The following is a 19,257-nucleotide window of genomic DNA, read 5'->3' on the forward strand; positions in this document are numbered from 1 at the left end:
AATTCTTTATCATCAGGCTGCTCGAAAAAGTCCATGAAGACTCTTCAGCTGATCCAGAATGCTGCAGCACATGTTCTGACTGGAACCAGGAAAAGAAATCTCATCTCTCCTGTTTAAGCTTCTCTGCATTGGCTTCCTAGTGTTTGCTCTTGGTGGGAATTGTTGGGTTTCTGTAAATAAAATCACAGAGTATGGTCTGGACCTGCTCTTTTATGAAAAGCACAGTTAGATAACTCTTGTTGTGATTTGGCGCAGTATAAGTAAAATTGAATTGAATTGAATTGAATTACCTGAACCTCAACTTCCTAGCCTCATAGTTAACGGTTTACGTTCCTGGATCCGTCTTACATTCCTGCTGTCTGCCTACGTTCCCAGATCCTGAGGTAGGTGATCATATCGTCACTGAAAACATATCTTCAATAGCAGGATCATCCTCAATCCTTTTGTAAAACCTTTGTCTTTCTTGGAGTATATTCACTCTAATACTTTCTTAACAAATGCATATCTTTTGCTATGGTTAGATCTCGTATCCAAACTACTCTGGCAGATGTAGTAGTGTCGATGTAGCCTTGAGAAATAATTAGCAGCTGGTAGATAAAACTCCCCATCGGGAAATGAAACCCCAGTATTCCGTGTGACAGGCGGAGGCGGTCATCCAAAGTTTCATTAGGATTGTAGTCTTTGTGTTGGAACAAGTTGCACTATTTAAAAACATGCCTTTGAGATACAAGAACTTCTTCGCTTGGGACAGCAACTGACTCCCAACCCAATGGGAGCAATCCTGCGCTTTCAGATTTGGAGGGGCTGACTTTCATCCCATTTGCTTGACATTGGGCATCAGTCTGCCCCAGTGGGCGCTGTAGATCACTGCTTGATGAAGCCAACAGAACCACATAACCTTCAAAGAACAGGAAAGGAATTATAAGGTGCCCAGACTTGACACTCTCCCACCTCCTGCTGGGCCTTGTGATGTGCTCTTTCCATCACTTCACAAGATTCCCATTCAGGATCAGGAGTTCTCCTCCCATGCTGAACACAGCCTGAGCCAAGGCCCAATTTCCCCTCTAGAGTAGTCCAACGCGTTTGCCGGGACTTCCTCGAGGCCTTGTAACATTGGTTAGCGGCTGGTAGAAAATTCTCCCCGTCGGGGAATCGAACCCCGATCTTCCGCGTGACAGGCGGAGATACTGTCCATTATACTAACGAGGAATGCCTAAGCTTCATATTTGGCACATCAAGAAATAGGTGGCGCTATTCCAGCATTCAGGCCACAGTCAATACATGTGGATATATTTAAGTTTACTACATATTCGCTGGCATTCAAATCCATGACAAAGCATCTGTGACTGAATCCAGTTTAAAATTGCTATGTGTCAAAAATTAACATGTCTAACAGCATTGTAAACATTTGCAGTAAAATATAAATGGTATATTTCCGCATGAACATGCAGAAAGACCACTTTCGTCAGTTTCCGTAGTGTAGTGGTTATCACGTTCGCCTCACACGCGAAAGGTCCCCTGTTCGAAACAGGGCGGAAACACATTTCTTTGTTTGTATTGACTTCGTACGGTTAAACTCTCAAGACCGTCACTGAAAAATCTCCCTGTTGTTAAATCGTGGCCAGGCCTACCGAAGTTTCCACAGTGCAGTAGTAATCACATTCAGGAACTCAGCAATACGCCGTTTAAAAATGATGCAGAAAAAATAGTCAATGCACTTGTTACTTCTAAGCTGGATTACTCCAATTCTTTATCATCAGGCTGCTCGAAAAAGTCCATGAAGACTCTTCAGCTGATCCAGAATGCTGCAGCACATGTTCTGACTGGAACCAGGAAAAGAAATCTCATCTCTCCTGTTTAAGCTTCTCTGCATTGGCTTCCTAGTGTTTGCTCTTGGTGGGAATTGTTGGGTTTCTGTAAATAAAATCACAGAGTATGGTCTGGACCTGCTCTTTTATGAAAAGCACAGTTAGATAACTCTTGTTGTGATTTGGCGCAGTATAAGTAAAATTGAATTGAATTGAATTGAATTACCTGAACCTCAACTTCCTAGCCTCATAGTTAACGGTTTACGTTCCTGGATCCGTCTTACATTCCTGCTGTCTGCCTACGTTCCCAGATCCTGAGGTAGGTGATCATATCGTCACTGAAAACATATCTTCAATAGCAGGATCATCCTCAATCCTTTTGTAAAACCTTTGTCTTTCTTGGAGTATATTCACTCTAATACTTTCTTAACAAATGCATATCTTTTGCTATGGTTAGATCTCGTATCCAAACTACTCTGGCAGATGTAGTAGTGTCGATGTAGCCTTGAGAAATAATTAGCAGCTGGTAGATAAAACTCCCCATCGGGAAATGAAACCCCAGTATTCCGTGTGACAGGCGGAGGCGGTCATCCAAAGTTTCATTAGGATTGTAGTCTTTGTGTTGGAACAAGTTGCACTATTTAAAAACATGCCTTTGAGATACAAGAACTTCTTCGCTTGGGACAGCAACTGACTCCCAACCCAATGGGAGCAATCCTGCGCTTTCAGATTTGGAGGGGCTGACTTTCATCCCATTTGCTTGACATTGGGCATCAGTCTGCCCCAGTGGGCGCTGTAGATCACTGCTTGATGAAGCCAACAGAACCACATAACCTTCAAAGAACAGGAAAGGAATTATAAGGTGCCCAGACTTGACACTCTCCCACCTCCTGCTGGGCCTTGTGATGTGCTCTTTCCATCACTTCACAAGATTCCCATTCAGGATCAGGAGTTCTCCTCCCATGCTGAACACAGCCTGAGCCAAGGCCCAATTTCCCCTCTAGAGTAGTCCAACGCGTTTGCCGGGACTTCCTCGAGGCCTTGTAACATTGGTTAGCGGCTGGTAGAAAATTCTCCCCGTCGGGGAATCGAACCCCGATCTTCCGCGTGACAGGCGGAGATACTGTCCATTATACTAACGAGGAATGCCTAAGCTTCATATTTGGCACATCAAGAAATAGGTGGCGCTATTCCAGCATTCAGGCCACAGTCAATACATGTGGATATATTTAAGTTTACTACATATTCGCTGGCATTCAAATCCATGACAAAGCATCTGTGACTGAATCCAGTTTAAAATCGCTATGTGTCAAAAATTAACATGTCTAACAGCATTGTAAACATTTGCAGTAAAATATAAATGGTATATTTCCGCATGAACATGCAGAAAGACCACTTTCATCAGTTTCCGTAGTGTAGTGGTTATCACGTTCGCCTCACACGCGAAAGGTCCCCTGTTCGAAACAGGGCGGAAACACATTTCTTTGTTTGTATTGACTTCGTACGGTTAAACTCTCAAGACCGTCACTGAAAAATCTCCCTGTTGTTAAATCGTGGCCAGGCCTACCGAAGTTTCCACAGTGCAGTAGTAATCACATTCAGGAACTCAGCAATACGCCGTTTAAAAATGATGCAGAAAAAATAGTCAATGCACTTGTTACTTCTAAGCTGGATTACTCCAATTCTTTATCATCAGGCTGCTCGAAAAAGTCCATGAAGACTCTTCAGCTGATCCAGAATGCTGCAGCACATGTTCTGACTGGAACCAGGAAAAGAAATCTCATCTCTCCTGTTTAAGCTTCTCTGCATTGGCTTCCTAGTGTTTGCTCTTGGTGGGAATTGTTGGGTTTCTGTAAATAAAATCACAGAGTATGGTCTGGACCTGCTCTTTTATGAAAAGCACAGTTAGATAACTCTTGTTGTGATTTGGCGCAGTATAAGTAAAATTGAATTGAATTGAATTGAATTGAATTACCTGAACCTCAACTTCCTAGCCTCATAGTTAACGGTTTACGTTCCTGGATCCGTCTTACATTCCTGCTGTCTGCCTACGTTCCCAGATCCTGAGGTAGGTGATCATATCGTCACTGAAAACATATCTTCAATAGCAGGATCATCCTCAATCCTTTTGTAAAACCTTTGTCTTTCTTGGAGTATATTCACTCTAATACTTTCTTAACAAATGCATATCTTTTGCTATGGTTAGATCTCGTATCCAAACTACTCTGGCAGATGTAGTAGTGTCGATGTAGCCTTGAGAAATAATTAGCAGCTGGTAGATAAAACTCCCCATCGGGAAATGAAACCCCAGTATTCCGTGTGACAGGCGGAGGCGGTCATCCAAAGTTTCATTAGGATTGTAGTCTTTGTGTTGGAACAAGTTGCACTATTTAAAAACATGCCTTTGAGATACAAGAACTTCTTCGCTTGGGACAGCAACTGACTCCCAACCCAATGGGAGCAATCCTGCGCTTTCAGATTTGGAGGGGCTGACTTTCATCCCATTTGCTTGACATTGGGCATCAGTCTGCCCCAGTGGGCGCTGTAGATCACTGCTTGATGAAGCCAACAGAACCACATAACCTTCAAAGAACAGGAAAGGAATTATAAGGTGCCCAGACTTGACACTCTCCCACCTCCTGCTGGGCCTTGTGATGTGCTCTTTCCATCACTTCACAAGATTCCCATTCAGGATCAGGAGTTCTCCTCCCATGCTGAACACAGCCTGAGCCAAGGCCCAATTTCCCCTCTAGAGTAGTCCAACGCGTTTGCCGGGACTTCCTCGAGGCCTTGTAACATTGGTTAGCGGCTGGTAGAAAATTCTCCCCGTCGGGGAATCGAACCCCGATCTTCCGCGTGACAGGCGGAGATACTGTCCATTATACTAACGAGGAATGCCTAAGCTTCATATTTGGCACATCAAGAAATAGGTGGCGCTATTCCAGCATTCAGGCCACAGTCAATACATGTGGATATATTTAAGTTTACTACATATTCGCTGGCATTCAAATCCATGACAAAGCATCTGTGACTGAATCCAGTTTAAAATCGCTATGTGTCAAAAATTAACATGTCTAACAGCATTGTAAACATTTGCAGTAAAATATAAATGGTATATTTCCGCATGAACATGCAGAAAGACCACTTTCATCAGTTTCCGTAGTGTAGTGGTTATCACGTTCGCCTCACACGCGAAAGGTCCCCTGTTCGAAACAGGGCGGAAACACATTTCTTTGTTTGTATTGACTTCGTACGGTTAAACTCTCAAGACCGTCACTGAAAAATCTCCCTGTTGTTAAATCGTGGCCAGGCCTACCGAAGTTTCCACAGTGCAGTAGTAATCACATTCAGGAACTCAGCAATACGCCGTTTAAAAATGATGCAGAAAAAATAGTCAATGCACTTGTTACTTCTAAGCTGGATTACTCCAATTCTTTATCATCAGGCTGCTCGAAAAAGTCCATGAAGACTCTTCAGCTGATCCAGAATGCTGCAGCACATGTTCTGACTGGAACCAGGAAAAGAAATCTCATCTCTCCTGTTTAAGCTTCTCTGCATTGGCTTCCTAGTGTTTGCTCTTGGTGGGAATTGTTGGGTTTCTGTAAATAAAATCACAGAGTATGGTCTGGACCTGCTCTTTTATGAAAAGCACAGTTAGATAACTCTTGTTGTGATTTGGCGCAGTATAAGTAAAATTGAATTGAATTGAATTGAATTGAATTACCTGAACCTCAACTTCCTAGCCTCATAGTTAACGGTTTACGTTCCTGGATCCGTCTTACATTCCTGCTGTCTGCCTACGTTCCCAGATCCTGAGGTAGGTGATCATATCGTCACTGAAAACATATCTTCAATAGCAGGATCATCCTCAATCCTTTTGTAAAACCTTTGTCTTTCTTGGAGTATATTCACTCTAATACTTTCTTAACAAATGCATATCTTTTGCTATGGTTAGATCTCGTATCCAAACTACTCTGGCAGATGTAGTAGTGTCGATGTAGCCTTGAGAAATAATTAGCAGCTGGTAGATAAAACTCCCCATCGGGAAATGAAACCCCAGTATTCCGTGTGACAGGCGGAGGCGGTCATCCAAAGTTTCATTAGGATTGTAGTCTTTGTGTTGGAACAAGTTGCACTATTTAAAAACATGCCTTTGAGATACAAGAACTTCTTCGCTTGGGACAGCAACTGACTCCCAACCCAATGGGAGCAATCCTGCGCTTTCAGATTTGGAGGGGCTGACTTTCATCCCATTTGCTTGACATTGGGCATCAGTCTGCCCCAGTGGGCGCTGTAGATCACTGCTTGATGAAGCCAACAGAACCACATAACCTTCAAAGAACAGGAAAGGAATTATAAGGTGCCCAGACTTGACACTCTCCCACCTCCTGCTGGGCCTTGTGATGTGCTCTTTCCATCACTTCACAAGATTCCCATTCAGGATCAGGAGTTCTCCTCCCATGCTGAACACAGCCTGAGCCAAGGCCCAATTTCCCCTCTAGAGTAGTCCAACGCGTTTGCCGGGACTTCCTCGAGGCCTTGTAACATTGGTTAGCGGCTGGTAGAAAATTCTCCCCGTCGGGGAATCGAACCCCGATCTTCCGCGTGACAGGCGGAGATACTGTCCATTATACTAACGAGGAATGCCTAAGCTTCATATTTGGCACATCAAGAAATAGGTGGCGCTATTCCAGCATTCAGGCCACAGTCAATACATGTGGATATATTTAAGTTTACTACATATTCGCTGGCATTCAAATCCATGACAAAGCATCTGTGACTGAATCCAGTTTAAAATTGCTATGTGTCAAAAATTAACATGTCTAACAGCATTGTAAACATTTGCAGTAAAATATAAATGGTATATTTCCGCATGAACATGCAGAAAGACCACTTTCGTCAGTTTCCGTAGTGTAGTGGTTATCACGTTCGCCTCACACGCGAAAGGTCCCCTGTTCGAAACAGGGCGGAAACACATTTCTTTGTTTGTATTGACTTCGTACGGTTAAACTCTCAAGACCGTCACTGAAAAATCTCCCTGTTGTTAAATCGTGGCCAGGCCTACCGAAGTTTCCACAGTGCAGTAGTAATCACATTCAGGAACTCAGCAATACGCCGTTTAAAAATGATGCAGAAAAAATAGTCAATGCACTTGTTACTTCTAAGCTGGATTACTCCAATTCTTTATCATCAGGCTGCTCGAAAAAGTCCATGAAGACTCTTCAGCTGATCCAGAATGCTGCAGCACATGTTCTGACTGGAACCAGGAAAAGAAATCTCATCTCTCCTGTTTAAGCTTCTCTGCATTGGCTTCCTAGTGTTTGCTCTTGGTGGGAATTGTTGGGTTTCTGTAAATAAAATCACAGAGTATGGTCTGGACCTGCTCTTTTATGAAAAGCACAGTTAGATAACTCTTGTTGTGATTTGGCGCAGTATAAGTAAAATTGAATTGAATTGAATTGAATTACCTGAACCTCAACTTCCTAGCCTCATAGTTAACGGTTTACGTTCCTGGATCCGTCTTACATTCCTGCTGTCTGCCTACGTTCCCAGATCCTGAGGTAGGTGATCATATCGTCACTGAAAACATATCTTCAATAGCAGGATCATCCTCAATCCTTTTGTAAAACCTTTGTCTTTCTTGGAGTATATTCACTCTAATACTTTCTTAACAAATGCATATCTTTTGCTATGGTTAGATCTCGTATCCAAACTACTCTGGCAGATGTAGTAGTGTCGATGTAGCCTTGAGAAATAATTAGCAGCTGGTAGATAAAACTCCCCATCGGGAAATGAAACCCCAGTATTCCGTGTGACAGGCGGAGGCGGTCATCCAAAGTTTCATTAGGATTGTAGTCTTTGTGTTGGAACAAGTTGCACTATTTAAAAACATGCCTTTGAGATACAAGAACTTCTTCGCTTGGGACAGCAACTGACTCCCAACCCAATGGGAGCAATCCTGCGCTTTCAGATTTGGAGGGGCTGACTTTCATCCCATTTGCTTGACATTGGGCATCAGTCTGCCCCAGTGGGCGCTGTAGATCACTGCTTGATGAAGCCAACAGAACCACATAACCTTCAAAGAACAGGAAAGGAATTATAAGGTGCCCAGACTTGACACTCTCCCACCTCCTGCTGGGCCTTGTGATGTGCTCTTTCCATCACTTCACAAGATTCCCATTCAGGATCAGGAGTTCTCCTCCCATGCTGAACACAGCCTGAGCCAAGGCCCAATTTCCCCTCTAGAGTAGTCCAACGCGTTTGCCGGGACTTCCTCGAGGCCTTGTAACATTGGTTAGCGGCTGGTAGAAAATTCTCCCCGTCGGGGAATCGAACCCCGATCTTCCGCGTGACAGGCGGAGATACTGTCCATTATACTAACGAGGAATGCCTAAGCTTCATATTTGGCACATCAAGAAATAGGTGGCGCTATTCCAGCATTCAGGCCACAGTCAATACATGTGGATATATTTAAGTTTACTACATATTCGCTGGCATTCAAATCCATGACAAAGCATCTGTGACTGAATCCAGTTTAAAATTGCTATGTGTCAAAAATTAACATGTCTAACAGCATTGTAAACATTTGCAGTAAAATATAAATGGTATATTTCCGCATGAACATGCAGAAAGACCACTTTCGTCAGTTTCCGTAGTGTAGTGGTTATCACGTTCGCCTCACACGCGAAAGGTCCCCTGTTCGAAACAGGGCGGAAACACATTTCTTTGTTTGTATTGACTTCGTACGGTTAAACTCTCAAGACCGTCACTGAAAAATCTCCCTGTTGTTAAATCGTGGCCAGGCCTACCGAAGTTTCCACAGTGCAGTAGTAATCACATTCAGGAACTCAGCAATACGCCGTTTAAAAATGATGCAGAAAAAATAGTCAATGCACTTGTTACTTCTAAGCTGGATTACTCCAATTCTTTATCATCAGGCTGCTCGAAAAAGTCCATGAAGACTCTTCAGCTGATCCAGAATGCTGCAGCACATGTTCTGACTGGAACCAGGAAAAGAAATCTCATCTCTCCTGTTTAAGCTTCTCTGCATTGGCTTCCTAGTGTTTGCTCTTGGTGGGAATTGTTGGGTTTCTGTAAATAAAATCACAGAGTATGGTCTGGACCTGCTCTTTTATGAAAAGCACAGTTAGATAACTCTTGTTGTGATTTGGCGCAGTATAAGTAAAATTGAATTGAATTGAATTGAATTACCTGAACCTCAACTTCCTAGCCTCATAGTTAACGGTTTACGTTCCTGGATCCGTCTTACATTCCTGCTGTCTGCCTACGTTCCCAGATCCTGAGGTAGGTGATCATATCGTCACTGAAAACATATCTTCAATAGCAGGATCATCCTCAATCCTTTTGTAAAACCTTTGTCTTTCTTGGAGTATATTCACTCTAATACTTTCTTAACAAATGCATATCTTTTGCTATGGTTAGATCTCGTATCCAAACTACTCTGGCAGATGTAGTAGTGTCGATGTAGCCTTGAGAAATAATTAGCAGCTGGTAGATAAAACTCCCCATCGGGAAATGAAACCCCAGTATTCCGTGTGACAGGCGGAGGCGGTCATCCAAAGTTTCATTAGGATTGTAGTCTTTGTGTTGGAACAAGTTGCACTATTTAAAAACATGCCTTTGAGATACAAGAACTTCTTCGCTTGGGACAGCAACTGACTCCCAACCCAATGGGAGCAATCCTGCGCTTTCAGATTTGGAGGGGCTGACTTTCATCCCATTTGCTTGACATTGGGCATCAGTCTGCCCCAGTGGGCGCTGTAGATCACTGCTTGATGAAGCCAACAGAACCACATAACCTTCAAAGAACAGGAAAGGAATTATAAGGTGCCCAGACTTGACACTCTCCCACCTCCTGCTGGGCCTTGTGATGTGCTCTTTCCATCACTTCACAAGATTCCCATTCAGGATCAGGAGTTCTCCTCCCATGCTGAACACAGCCTGAGCCAAGGCCCAATTTCCCCTCTAGAGTAGTCCAACGCGTTTGCCGGGACTTCCTCGAGGCCTTGTAACATTGGTTAGCGGCTGGTAGAAAATTCTCCCCGTCGGGGAATCGAACCCCGATCTTCCGCGTGACAGGCGGAGATACTGTCCATTATACTAACGAGGAATGCCTAAGCTTCATATTTGGCACATCAAGAAATAGGTGGCGCTATTCCAGCATTCAGGCCACAGTCAATACATGTGGATATATTTAAGTTTACTACATATTCGCTGGCATTCAAATCCATGACAAAGCATCTGTGACTGAATCCAGTTTAAAATCGCTATGTGTCAAAAATTAACATGTCTAACAGCATTGTAAACATTTGCAGTAAAATATAAATGGTATATTTCCGCATGAACATGCAGAAAGACCACTTTCATCAGTTTCCGTAGTGTAGTGGTTATCACGTTCGCCTCACACGCGAAAGGTCCCCTGTTCGAAACAGGGCGGAAACACATTTCTTTGTTTGTATTGACTTCGTACGGTTAAACTCTCAAGACCGTCACTGAAAAATCTCCCTGTTGTTAAATCGTGGCCAGGCCTACCGAAGTTTCCACAGTGCAGTAGTAATCACATTCAGGAACTCAGCAATACGCCGTTTAAAAATGATGCAGAAAAAATAGTCAATGCACTTGTTACTTCTAAGCTGGATTACTCCAATTCTTTATCATCAGGCTGCTCGAAAAAGTCCATGAAGACTCTTCAGCTGATCCAGAATGCTGCAGCACATGTTCTGACTGGAACCAGGAAAAGAAATCTCATCTCTCCTGTTTAAGCTTCTCTGCATTGGCTTCCTAGTGTTTGCTCTTGGTGGGAATTGTTGGGTTTCTGTAAATAAAATCACAGAGTATGGTCTGGACCTGCTCTTTTATGAAAAGCACAGTTAGATAACTCTTGTTGTGATTTGGCGCAGTATAAGTAAAATTGAATTGAATTGAATTGAATTACCTGAACCTCAACTTCCTAGCCTCATAGTTAACGGTTTACGTTCCTGGATCCGTCTTACATTCCTGCTGTCTGCCTACGTTCCCAGATCCTGAGGTAGGTGATCATATCGTCACTGAAAACATATCTTCAATAGCAGGATCATCCTCAATCCTTTTGTAAAACCTTTGTCTTTCTTGGAGTATATTCACTCTAATACTTTCTTAACAAATGCATATCTTTTGCTATGGTTAGATCTCGTATCCAAACTACTCTGGCAGATGTAGTAGTGTCGATGTAGCCTTGAGAAATAATTAGCAGCTGGTAGATAAAACTCCCCATCGGGAAATGAAACCCCAGTATTCCGTGTGACAGGCGGAGGCGGTCATCCAAAGTTTCATTAGGATTGTAGTCTTTGTGTTGGAACAAGTTGCACTATTTAAAAACATGCCTTTGAGATACAAGAACTTCTTCGCTTGGGACAGCAACTGACTCCCAACCCAATGGGAGCAATCCTGCGCTTTCAGATTTGGAGGGGCTGACTTTCATCCCATTTGCTTGACATTGGGCATCAGTCTGCCCCAGTGGGCGCTGTAGATCACTGCTTGATGAAGCCAACAGAACCACATAACCTTCAAAGAACAGGAAAGGAATTATAAGGTGCCCAGACTTGACACTCTCCCACCTCCTGCTGGGCCTTGTGATGTGCTCTTTCCATCACTTCACAAGATTCCCATTCAGGATCAGGAGTTCTCCTCCCATGCTGAACACAGCCTGAGCCAAGGCCCAATTTCCCCTCTAGAGTAGTCCAACGCGTTTGCCGGGACTTCCTCGAGGCCTTGTAACATTGGTTAGCGGCTGGTAGAAAATTCTCCCCGTCGGGGAATCGAACCCCGATCTTCCGCGTGACAGGCGGAGATACTGTCCATTATACTAACGAGGAATGCCTAAGCTTCATATTTGGCACATCAAGAAATAGGTGGCGCTATTCCAGCATTCAGGCCACAGTCAATACATGTGGATATATTTAAGTTTACTACATATTCGCTGGCATTCAAATCCATGACAAAGCATCTGTGACTGAATCCAGTTTAAAATTGCTATGTGTCAAAAATTAACATGTCTAACAGCATTGTAAACATTTGCAGTAAAATATAAATGGTATATTTCCGCATGAACATGCAGAAAGACCACTTTCGTCAGTTTCCGTAGTGTAGTGGTTATCACGTTCGCCTCACACGCGAAAGGTCCCCTGTTCGAAACAGGGCGGAAACACATTTCTTTGTTTGTATTGACTTCGTACGGTTAAACTCTCAAGACCGTCACTGAAAAATCTCCCTGTTGTTAAATCGTGGCCAGGCCTACCGAAGTTTCCACAGTGCAGTAGTAATCACATTCAGGAACTCAGCAATACGCCGTTTAAAAATGATGCAGAAAAAATAGTCAATGCACTTGTTACTTCTAAGCTGGATTACTCCAATTCTTTATCATCAGGCTGCTCGAAAAAGTCCATGAAGACTCTTCAGCTGATCCAGAATGCTGCAGCACATGTTCTGACTGGAACCAGGAAAAGAAATCTCATCTCTCCTGTTTAAGCTTCTCTGCATTGGCTTCCTAGTGTTTGCTCTTGGTGGGAATTGTTGGGTTTCTGTAAATAAAATCACAGAGTATGGTCTGGACCTGCTCTTTTATGAAAAGCACAGTTAGATAACTCTTGTTGTGATTTGGCGCAGTATAAGTAAAATTGAATTGAATTGAATTGAATTACCTGAACCTCAACTTCCTAGCCTCATAGTTAACGGTTTACGTTCCTGGATCCGTCTTACATTCCTGCTGTCTGCCTACGTTCCCAGATCCTGAGGTAGGTGATCATATCGTCACTGAAAACATATCTTCAATAGCAGGATCATCCTCAATCCTTTTGTAAAACCTTTGTCTTTCTTGGAGTATATTCACTCTAATACTTTCTTAACAAATGCATATCTTTTGCTATGGTTAGATCTCGTATCCAAACTACTCTGGCAGATGTAGTAGTGTCGATGTAGCCTTGAGAAATAATTAGCAGCTGGTAGATAAAACTCCCCATCGGGAAATGAAACCCCAGTATTCCGTGTGACAGGCGGAGGCGGTCATCCAAAGTTTCATTAGGATTGTAGTCTTTGTGTTGGAACAAGTTGCACTATTTAAAAACATGCCTTTGAGATACAAGAACTTCTTCGCTTGGGACAGCAACTGACTCCCAACCCAATGGGAGCAATCCTGCGCTTTCAGATTTGGAGGGGCTGACTTTCATCCCATTTGCTTGACATTGGGCATCAGTCTGCCCCAGTGGGCGCTGTAGATCACTGCTTGATGAAGCCAACAGAACCACATAACCTTCAAAGAACAGGAAAGGAATTATAAGGTGCCCAGACTTGACACTCTCCCACCTCCTGCTGGGCCTTGTGATGTGCTCTTTCCATCACTTCACAAGATTCCCATTCAGGATCAGGAGTTCTCCTCCCATGCTGAACACAGCCTGAGCCAAGGCCCAATTTCCCCTCTAGAGTAGTCCAACGCGTTTGCCGGGACTTCCTCGAGGCCTTGTAACATTGGTTAGCGGCTGGTAGAAAATTCTCCCCGTCGGGGAATCGAACCCCGATCTTCCGCGTGACAGGCGGAGATACTGTCCATTATACTAACGAGGAATGCCTAAGCTTCATATTTGGCACATCAAGAAATAGGTGGCGCTATTCCAGCATTCAGGCCACAGTCAATACATGTGGATATATTTAAGTTTACTACATATTCGCTGGCATTCAAATCCATGACAAAGCATCTGTGACTGAATCCAGTTTAAAATTGCTATGTGTCAAAAATTAACATGTCTAACAGCATTGTAAACATTTGCAGTAAAATATAAATGGTATATTTCCGCATGAACATGCAGAAAGACCACTTTCGTCAGTTTCCGTAGTGTAGTGGTTATCACGTTCGCCTCACACGCGAAAGGTCCCCTGTTCGAAACAGGGCGGAAACACATTTCTTTGTTTGTATTGACTTCGTACGGTTAAACTCTCAAGACCGTCACTGAAAAATCTCCCTGTTGTTAAATCGTGGCCAGGCCTACCGAAGTTTCCACAGTGCAGTAGTAATCACATTCAGGAACTCAGCAATACGCCGTTTAAAAATGATGCAGAAAAAATAGTCAATGCACTTGTTACTTCTAAGCTGGATTACTCCAATTCTTTATCATCAGGCTGCTCGAAAAAGTCCATGAAGACTCTTCAGCTGATCCAGAATGCTGCAGCACATGTTCTGACTGGAACCAGGAAAAGAAATCTCATCTCTCCTGTTTAAGCTTCTCTGCATTGGCTTCCTAGTGTTTGCTCTTGGTGGGAATTGTTGGGTTTCTGTAAATAAAATCACAGAGTATGGTCTGGACCTGCTCTTTTATGAAAAGCACAGTTAGATAACTCTTGTTGTGATTTGGCGCAGTATAAGTAAAATTGAATTGAATTGAATTGAATTACCTGAACCTCAACTTCCTAGCCTCATAGTTAACGGTTTACGTTCCTGGATCCGTCTTACATTCCTGCTGTCTGCCTACGTTCCCAGATCCTGAGGTAGGTGATCATATCGTCACTGAAAACATATCTTCAATAGCAGGATCATCCTCAATCCTTTTGTAAAACCTTTGTCTTTCTTGGAGTATATTCACTCTAATACTTTCTTAACAAATGCATATCTTTTGCTATGGTTAGATCTCGTATCCAAACTACTCTGGCAGATGTAGTAGTGTCGATGTAGCCTTGAGAAATAATTAGCAGCTGGTAGATAAAACTCCCCATCGGGAAATGAAACCCCAGTATTCCGTGTGACAGGCGGAGGCGGTCATCCAAAGTTTCATTAGGATTGTAGTCTTTGTGTTGGAACAAGTTGCACTATTTAAAAACATGCCTTTGAGATACAAGAACTTCTTCGCTTGGGACAGCAACTGACTCCCAACCCAATGGGAGCAATCCTGCGCTTTCAGATTTGGAGGGGCTGACTTTCATCCCATTTGCTTGACATTGGACATCAGTCTGCCCCAGTGGGCGCTGTAGATCACTGCTTGATGAAGCCAACAGAACCACATAACCTTCAAAGAACAGGAAAGGAATTATAAGGTGCCCAGACTTGACACTCTCCCACCTCCTGCTGGGCCTTGTGATGTGCTCTTTCCATCACTTGACAAGATTCCCATTCAGGATCAGGAGTTCTCCTCCCATGCTGAACACAGCCTGAGCCAAGGCCCAATTTCCCCTCTAGAGTAGTCCAACGCGTTTGCCGGGACTTCCTCGAGGCCTTGTAACATTGGTTAGCGGCTGGTAGAAAATTCTCCCCGTCGGGGAATCGAACCCCGATCTTCCGCGTGACAGGCGGAGATACTGTCCATTATACTAACGAGGAATGCCTAAGCTTCATATTTGGCACATCAAGAAATAGGTGGCGCTATTCCAGCATTCAGGCCACAGTCAATACATGTGGATATATTTAAGTTTACTACATATTCGCTGGCATTCAAATCCATGACAAAGCATCTGTGACTGAATCCAGTTTAAAATCGCTATGTGTCAAAATTAACATGTCTAACAGCATTGTAAACATTTGCAGTAAAATATAAATGGTATATTTCCGCATGAACATGCAGAAAGACCACTTTCGTCAGTTTCCGTAGTGTAGTGGTTATCACGTTCGCCTCACACGCGAAAGGTCCCCTGTTCGAAACAGGGCGGAAACACATTTCTTTGTTTGTATTGACTTGTACGGTTAAACTCTCGAGACCGTCACTGAAAAATCTCCCTGTTGTTAAATCGTGGCCAGGCCTACCGAAGTTTCCACAGTGCAGTAGTAATCACATTCAGGAACTCAGCAATACGCCGTTTAAAAATGATGCAGAAAAAATAGTCAATGCACTTGTTACTTCTAAGCTGGATTACTCCAATTCTTTATCATCAGGCTGCTCGAAAAAGTCCATGAAGACTCTTCAGCTGATCCAGAATGCTGCAGCACATGTTCTGACTGGAACCAGGAAAGAAATCTCATCTCTCCTGTTTAAGCTTCTCTGCATTGGCTTCCTAGTGTTTGCTCTTGGTGGGAATTGTTGGGTTTCTGTAAATAAAATCACAGAGTATGGTCTGGACCTGCTCTTTATGAAAAGCACAGTTAGATAACTCTTGTTGTGATTTGGCGCAGTATAAGTAAAATTGAATTGAATTGAATTGAATTACCTGAACATCAACTTCCTAGCCTCATAGTTAACGGTTTACGTTCCTGGATCCGTCTTACATTCCTGCTGTCTGCCTACGTTCCAGATCCTGAGGTAGGTGATCATATCGTCACTGAAAACTATCTTCAATAGCAGGATCATCCTCAATCCTTTTGTAAAACCTTGTCTTTCTTGAGTATATTCACTCTATACTTTCTTAACAAATGCATATCTTTTGCTATGGTTAGATCTCGTATCCAAACTACTCTGGCAGATGTAGTAGTGTCGATGTAGCCTTGAGAAATAATTAGCAGCTGGTAGATAAAACTCCCATCGGGAAATGAAACCCCAGTATTCCGTGTGACAGGCGGAGGCGGTCATCCAAAGTTTCATTAGGATTGTAGTCTTTGTGTTGGAACAAGTTGCACTATTTAAAAACATGCCTTTGAGATACAAGAACTTCTTCGCTTGGGACAGCAACTGACTCCCAACCAATGGGAGCAATCCTGCGCTTTCAGATTTGGAGGGGCTGACTTTCATCCCATTTGCTTGACATTGGACATCAGTCTGCCCCAGTGGGCGCTGTAGATCACTGCTTGATGAAGCCAACAGAACCACATAACCTTCAAAGAACAGGAAAGGAATTATAAGGTGCCCAGACTTGACACTCTCCCACCTCCTGCTGGGCCTTGTGATGTGCTCTTTCCATCACTTGACAAGATTCCCATTCAGGATCAGGAGTTCTCCTCCCATGCTGAACACAGCCTGAGCCAAGGCCCAATTTCCCCTCTAGAGTAGTCCAACGCGTTTGCCGGGACTTCCTCGAGGCCTTGTAACATTGGTTAGCGGCTGGTAGAAATTCTCCCGTCGAATCGAACCCCCCCGATCTTCCGCGTGACAGGCGGAGATACTGTCCATTATACTAACGAGGAATGCCTAAGCTTATATTTGGCACATCAAGAAATAGGTGGCGCTATTCCAGCATTCAGGCCACAGTCAATACATGTGGATATATTTAAGTTTACTACATATTCGCTGGCATTCAAATCCATGACAAAGCATCTGTGACTGAATCCAGTTTAAAATCGCTATGTGTCAAAAATTAACATGTCTAACAGCATTGTAAACATTTGCAGTAAAATATAAATGGTATATTTCCGCATGAACATGCAGAAAGACCACTTTCGTCAGTTTCCGTAGTGTAGTGGTTATCACGTTCGCCTCACACGCGAAGGTCCCCTGTTCGAAACGGGCGGAAACACATTTCTTTGTTTGTATTGACTTCATACGGTTAAACTCTCAGACCGTCACTGAAAAATCTCCCTGTTGTTAAATCGTGGCCAGGCCTACCGAAGTTTCCACAGTGCAGTAGTAATCACATTCAGGAACTCAGCAATACGCCGTTTAAAAATGATGCAGAAAAATAGTCAATGCACTTGTTACTTCTAAGCTGGATTACTCCAATTCTTTATCATCAGGGTGCTCGAAAAAGTCCATGAAGACTCTTCAGCTGATCCAGAATGCTGCAGCACATGTTCTGACTGGAACCAGGAAAAGAAATCTCATCTCTCCTGTTTAAGCTTCTCTGCATTGGCTTCCTAGTGTTTGCTCTTGGTGGGAATTGTTGGGTTTCTGTAAATAAAATCACAGAGTATGGTCTGGACCTGCTCTTTTATGAAAAGCACAGTTAGATAACTCTTGTTGTGATTTGGCGCAGTATAAGTAAAATTGAATTGAATTGAATTGAATTACCTGAACCTCAACTTCCTAGCCTCATAGTTACGGTTTACGTTCCTGGATCCGTCTTACATTCCTGCTGTCTGCCTACGTTCCCAGATCCTGAGGTAGGTGATCATATCGTCACTGAAAACATATCTTCAATAGCAGGATCATCCTCAATCCTTTTGTAAAACCTTTGTCTTTCTTGGAGTATATTCACTCTAATACTTTCTTAACAAATGCATATCTTTTGCTATGGTTAGATCTCGTATCCAAACTACTCTGGCAGATGTAGTAGTGTCGATGTAGCCTTGAGAAATAATTAGCAGCTGGTAGATAAACTCCCCATCGGGAATGAAACCCCAGTATTCCGTGACAGGCGGAGGCGGTCATCCAAAGTTTCATTAGGATTGTAGTCTTTGTGTTGGAACAAGTTGCACTATTTAAAAACATGCCTTTGAGTTACAAGAACTTCTTCGCTTGGGACAGCAACTGACTCCCAACCCAATGGGAGCAATCCTGCGCTTTCAGATTTGGGGGCTGACTTTCATCCCATTTGCTTGACATTGGACATCAGTCTGCCCCAGTGGGCGCTGTAGATCACTGCTTGATGAAGCCAACAGAACCACATAACCTTCAAAGAACAGGAAAGGAATTATAAGGTGCCCAGACTTGACACTCTCCCACCTCCTGCTGGGCCTTGTGATGTGCTCTTTCCATCACTTCAAGATTCCCATTCAGGATCAGGAGTTCTCCTCCCATGCTGAACACAGCCTGAGCCAGGCCCAATTTCCCCCTCTAGAGTAGTCCAACGCGTTTGCCGGGACTTCCTCGAGGCCTTGTAACATTGGTTAGCGGCTGGTAGAAAATTCTCCCCGTCGGGAATCGAACCCCGATCTTCCGCGTGACAGGCGGAGATACTGTCCATTATACTAACGAGGAATGCCTAAGCTTAATATTTGGCACATCAAGAAATAGGTGGCGCTATTCCAGCATTCAGGCCACAGTCAATACATGTGGATATATTTAAGTTTACTACATATTCGCTGGCATTCAAATCCATGACAAAGCATCTGTGACTGAATCCAGTTTAAAATTGCTAGTGTCAAAATTAACATGTCTAACAGCATTGTAAACATTTGCAGTAAAATATAAATGGTATATTTCCGCATGAACATGCAGAAAGACCACTTTCGTCAGTTTCCGTAGTGTAGTGGTTATCACGTTCGCCTCACACGCGAAAGGTCCCCTGTTCGAAACAGGGCGGAAACACATTTCTTTGTTTGTATTGACTTCGTACGGTTAAACTCTCAGACCGTCACTGAAAAATCTCCCTGTTGTTAAATCGTGGCCAGGCCTACCGAAGTTTCCACAGTGCAGTAGTAATCACATTCAGGAACTCAGCAATACGCCGTTTAAAAATGATGCAGAAAAAAGAGTCAATGCCTTGTTACTTCTAAGCTGGATTACCCAATTCTTTATCATCAGGGTCCTCGAAAAAGTCCATGAAACCTTCAGCTGATCCAGAATGCTGCGCACATGTGCTGACTGGAACCAGGAAAAAGAAA

At 43.4% G+C, this 19,257-nt stretch overlaps 20 non-coding genes across 20 annotated transcripts; 11 read left to right on the forward strand and 9 right to left on the reverse strand.

Annotated features, from left to right (window-relative positions):
• Positions 1-1,137: 1,137 nt before the first annotated feature.
• Positions 1,138-1,209, reverse strand: trnad-guc (transfer RNA aspartic acid (anticodon GUC)). Its single transcript has one exon. It is a non-coding gene; the product is annotated as a tRNA-Asp (tRNA).
• Positions 1,210-1,468: 259 nt separating this feature from the next.
• Positions 1,469-1,541, forward strand: trnav-cac (transfer RNA valine (anticodon CAC)). The gene has a single exon. It is a non-coding gene; the product is annotated as a tRNA-Val (tRNA).
• A 1,340-nt stretch (positions 1,542-2,881) lies between these two features.
• On the reverse strand, positions 2,882-2,953 carry trnad-guc (transfer RNA aspartic acid (anticodon GUC)). Its single transcript has one exon. It is a non-coding gene; the product is annotated as a tRNA-Asp (tRNA).
• A 259-nt stretch (positions 2,954-3,212) lies between these two features.
• On the forward strand, positions 3,213-3,285 carry trnav-cac (transfer RNA valine (anticodon CAC)). The gene has a single exon. It is a non-coding gene; the product is annotated as a tRNA-Val (tRNA).
• A 1,345-nt stretch (positions 3,286-4,630) lies between these two features.
• trnad-guc (transfer RNA aspartic acid (anticodon GUC)) lies at positions 4,631-4,702 on the reverse strand. Its single transcript has one exon. It is a non-coding gene; the product is annotated as a tRNA-Asp (tRNA).
• Positions 4,703-4,961: 259 nt separating this feature from the next.
• trnav-cac (transfer RNA valine (anticodon CAC)) lies at positions 4,962-5,034 on the forward strand. Its single transcript has one exon. It is a non-coding gene; the product is annotated as a tRNA-Val (tRNA).
• A 1,345-nt stretch (positions 5,035-6,379) lies between these two features.
• Positions 6,380-6,451, reverse strand: trnad-guc (transfer RNA aspartic acid (anticodon GUC)). The gene has a single exon. It is a non-coding gene; the product is annotated as a tRNA-Asp (tRNA).
• A 259-nt stretch (positions 6,452-6,710) lies between these two features.
• trnav-cac (transfer RNA valine (anticodon CAC)) lies at positions 6,711-6,783 on the forward strand. The gene has a single exon. It is a non-coding gene; the product is annotated as a tRNA-Val (tRNA).
• Positions 6,784-8,123: 1,340 nt separating this feature from the next.
• On the reverse strand, positions 8,124-8,195 carry trnad-guc (transfer RNA aspartic acid (anticodon GUC)). Its single transcript has one exon. It is a non-coding gene; the product is annotated as a tRNA-Asp (tRNA).
• A 259-nt stretch (positions 8,196-8,454) lies between these two features.
• Positions 8,455-8,527, forward strand: trnav-cac (transfer RNA valine (anticodon CAC)). Its single transcript has one exon. It is a non-coding gene; the product is annotated as a tRNA-Val (tRNA).
• A 1,340-nt stretch (positions 8,528-9,867) lies between these two features.
• Positions 9,868-9,939, reverse strand: trnad-guc (transfer RNA aspartic acid (anticodon GUC)). Its single transcript has one exon. It is a non-coding gene; the product is annotated as a tRNA-Asp (tRNA).
• A 259-nt stretch (positions 9,940-10,198) lies between these two features.
• Positions 10,199-10,271, forward strand: trnav-cac (transfer RNA valine (anticodon CAC)). The gene has a single exon. It is a non-coding gene; the product is annotated as a tRNA-Val (tRNA).
• Positions 10,272-11,611: 1,340 nt separating this feature from the next.
• trnad-guc (transfer RNA aspartic acid (anticodon GUC)) lies at positions 11,612-11,683 on the reverse strand. Its single transcript has one exon. It is a non-coding gene; the product is annotated as a tRNA-Asp (tRNA).
• Positions 11,684-11,942: 259 nt separating this feature from the next.
• On the forward strand, positions 11,943-12,015 carry trnav-cac (transfer RNA valine (anticodon CAC)). The gene has a single exon. It is a non-coding gene; the product is annotated as a tRNA-Val (tRNA).
• Positions 12,016-13,355: 1,340 nt separating this feature from the next.
• Positions 13,356-13,427, reverse strand: trnad-guc (transfer RNA aspartic acid (anticodon GUC)). Its single transcript has one exon. It is a non-coding gene; the product is annotated as a tRNA-Asp (tRNA).
• Positions 13,428-13,686: 259 nt separating this feature from the next.
• Positions 13,687-13,759, forward strand: trnav-cac (transfer RNA valine (anticodon CAC)). The gene has a single exon. It is a non-coding gene; the product is annotated as a tRNA-Val (tRNA).
• Positions 13,760-15,099: 1,340 nt separating this feature from the next.
• Positions 15,100-15,171, reverse strand: trnad-guc (transfer RNA aspartic acid (anticodon GUC)). Its single transcript has one exon. It is a non-coding gene; the product is annotated as a tRNA-Asp (tRNA).
• A 258-nt stretch (positions 15,172-15,429) lies between these two features.
• trnav-cac (transfer RNA valine (anticodon CAC)) lies at positions 15,430-15,502 on the forward strand. The gene has a single exon. It is a non-coding gene; the product is annotated as a tRNA-Val (tRNA).
• Positions 15,503-17,160: 1,658 nt separating this feature from the next.
• On the forward strand, positions 17,161-17,231 carry trnav-cac (transfer RNA valine (anticodon CAC)). Its single transcript has one exon. It is a non-coding gene; the product is annotated as a tRNA-Val (tRNA).
• A 1,657-nt stretch (positions 17,232-18,888) lies between these two features.
• Positions 18,889-18,961, forward strand: trnav-cac (transfer RNA valine (anticodon CAC)). The gene has a single exon. It is a non-coding gene; the product is annotated as a tRNA-Val (tRNA).
• The last annotated feature ends 296 nt before the right edge of the window (positions 18,962-19,257 follow it).

This window comes from Etheostoma spectabile, unplaced genomic scaffold (assembly GCF_008692095.1).
Source record: "Etheostoma spectabile isolate EspeVRDwgs_2016 unplaced genomic scaffold, UIUC_Espe_1.0 scaffold00019308, whole genome shotgun sequence".
Lineage (NCBI taxonomy): Eukaryota > Metazoa > Chordata > Actinopteri > Perciformes > Percidae > Etheostoma > Etheostoma spectabile.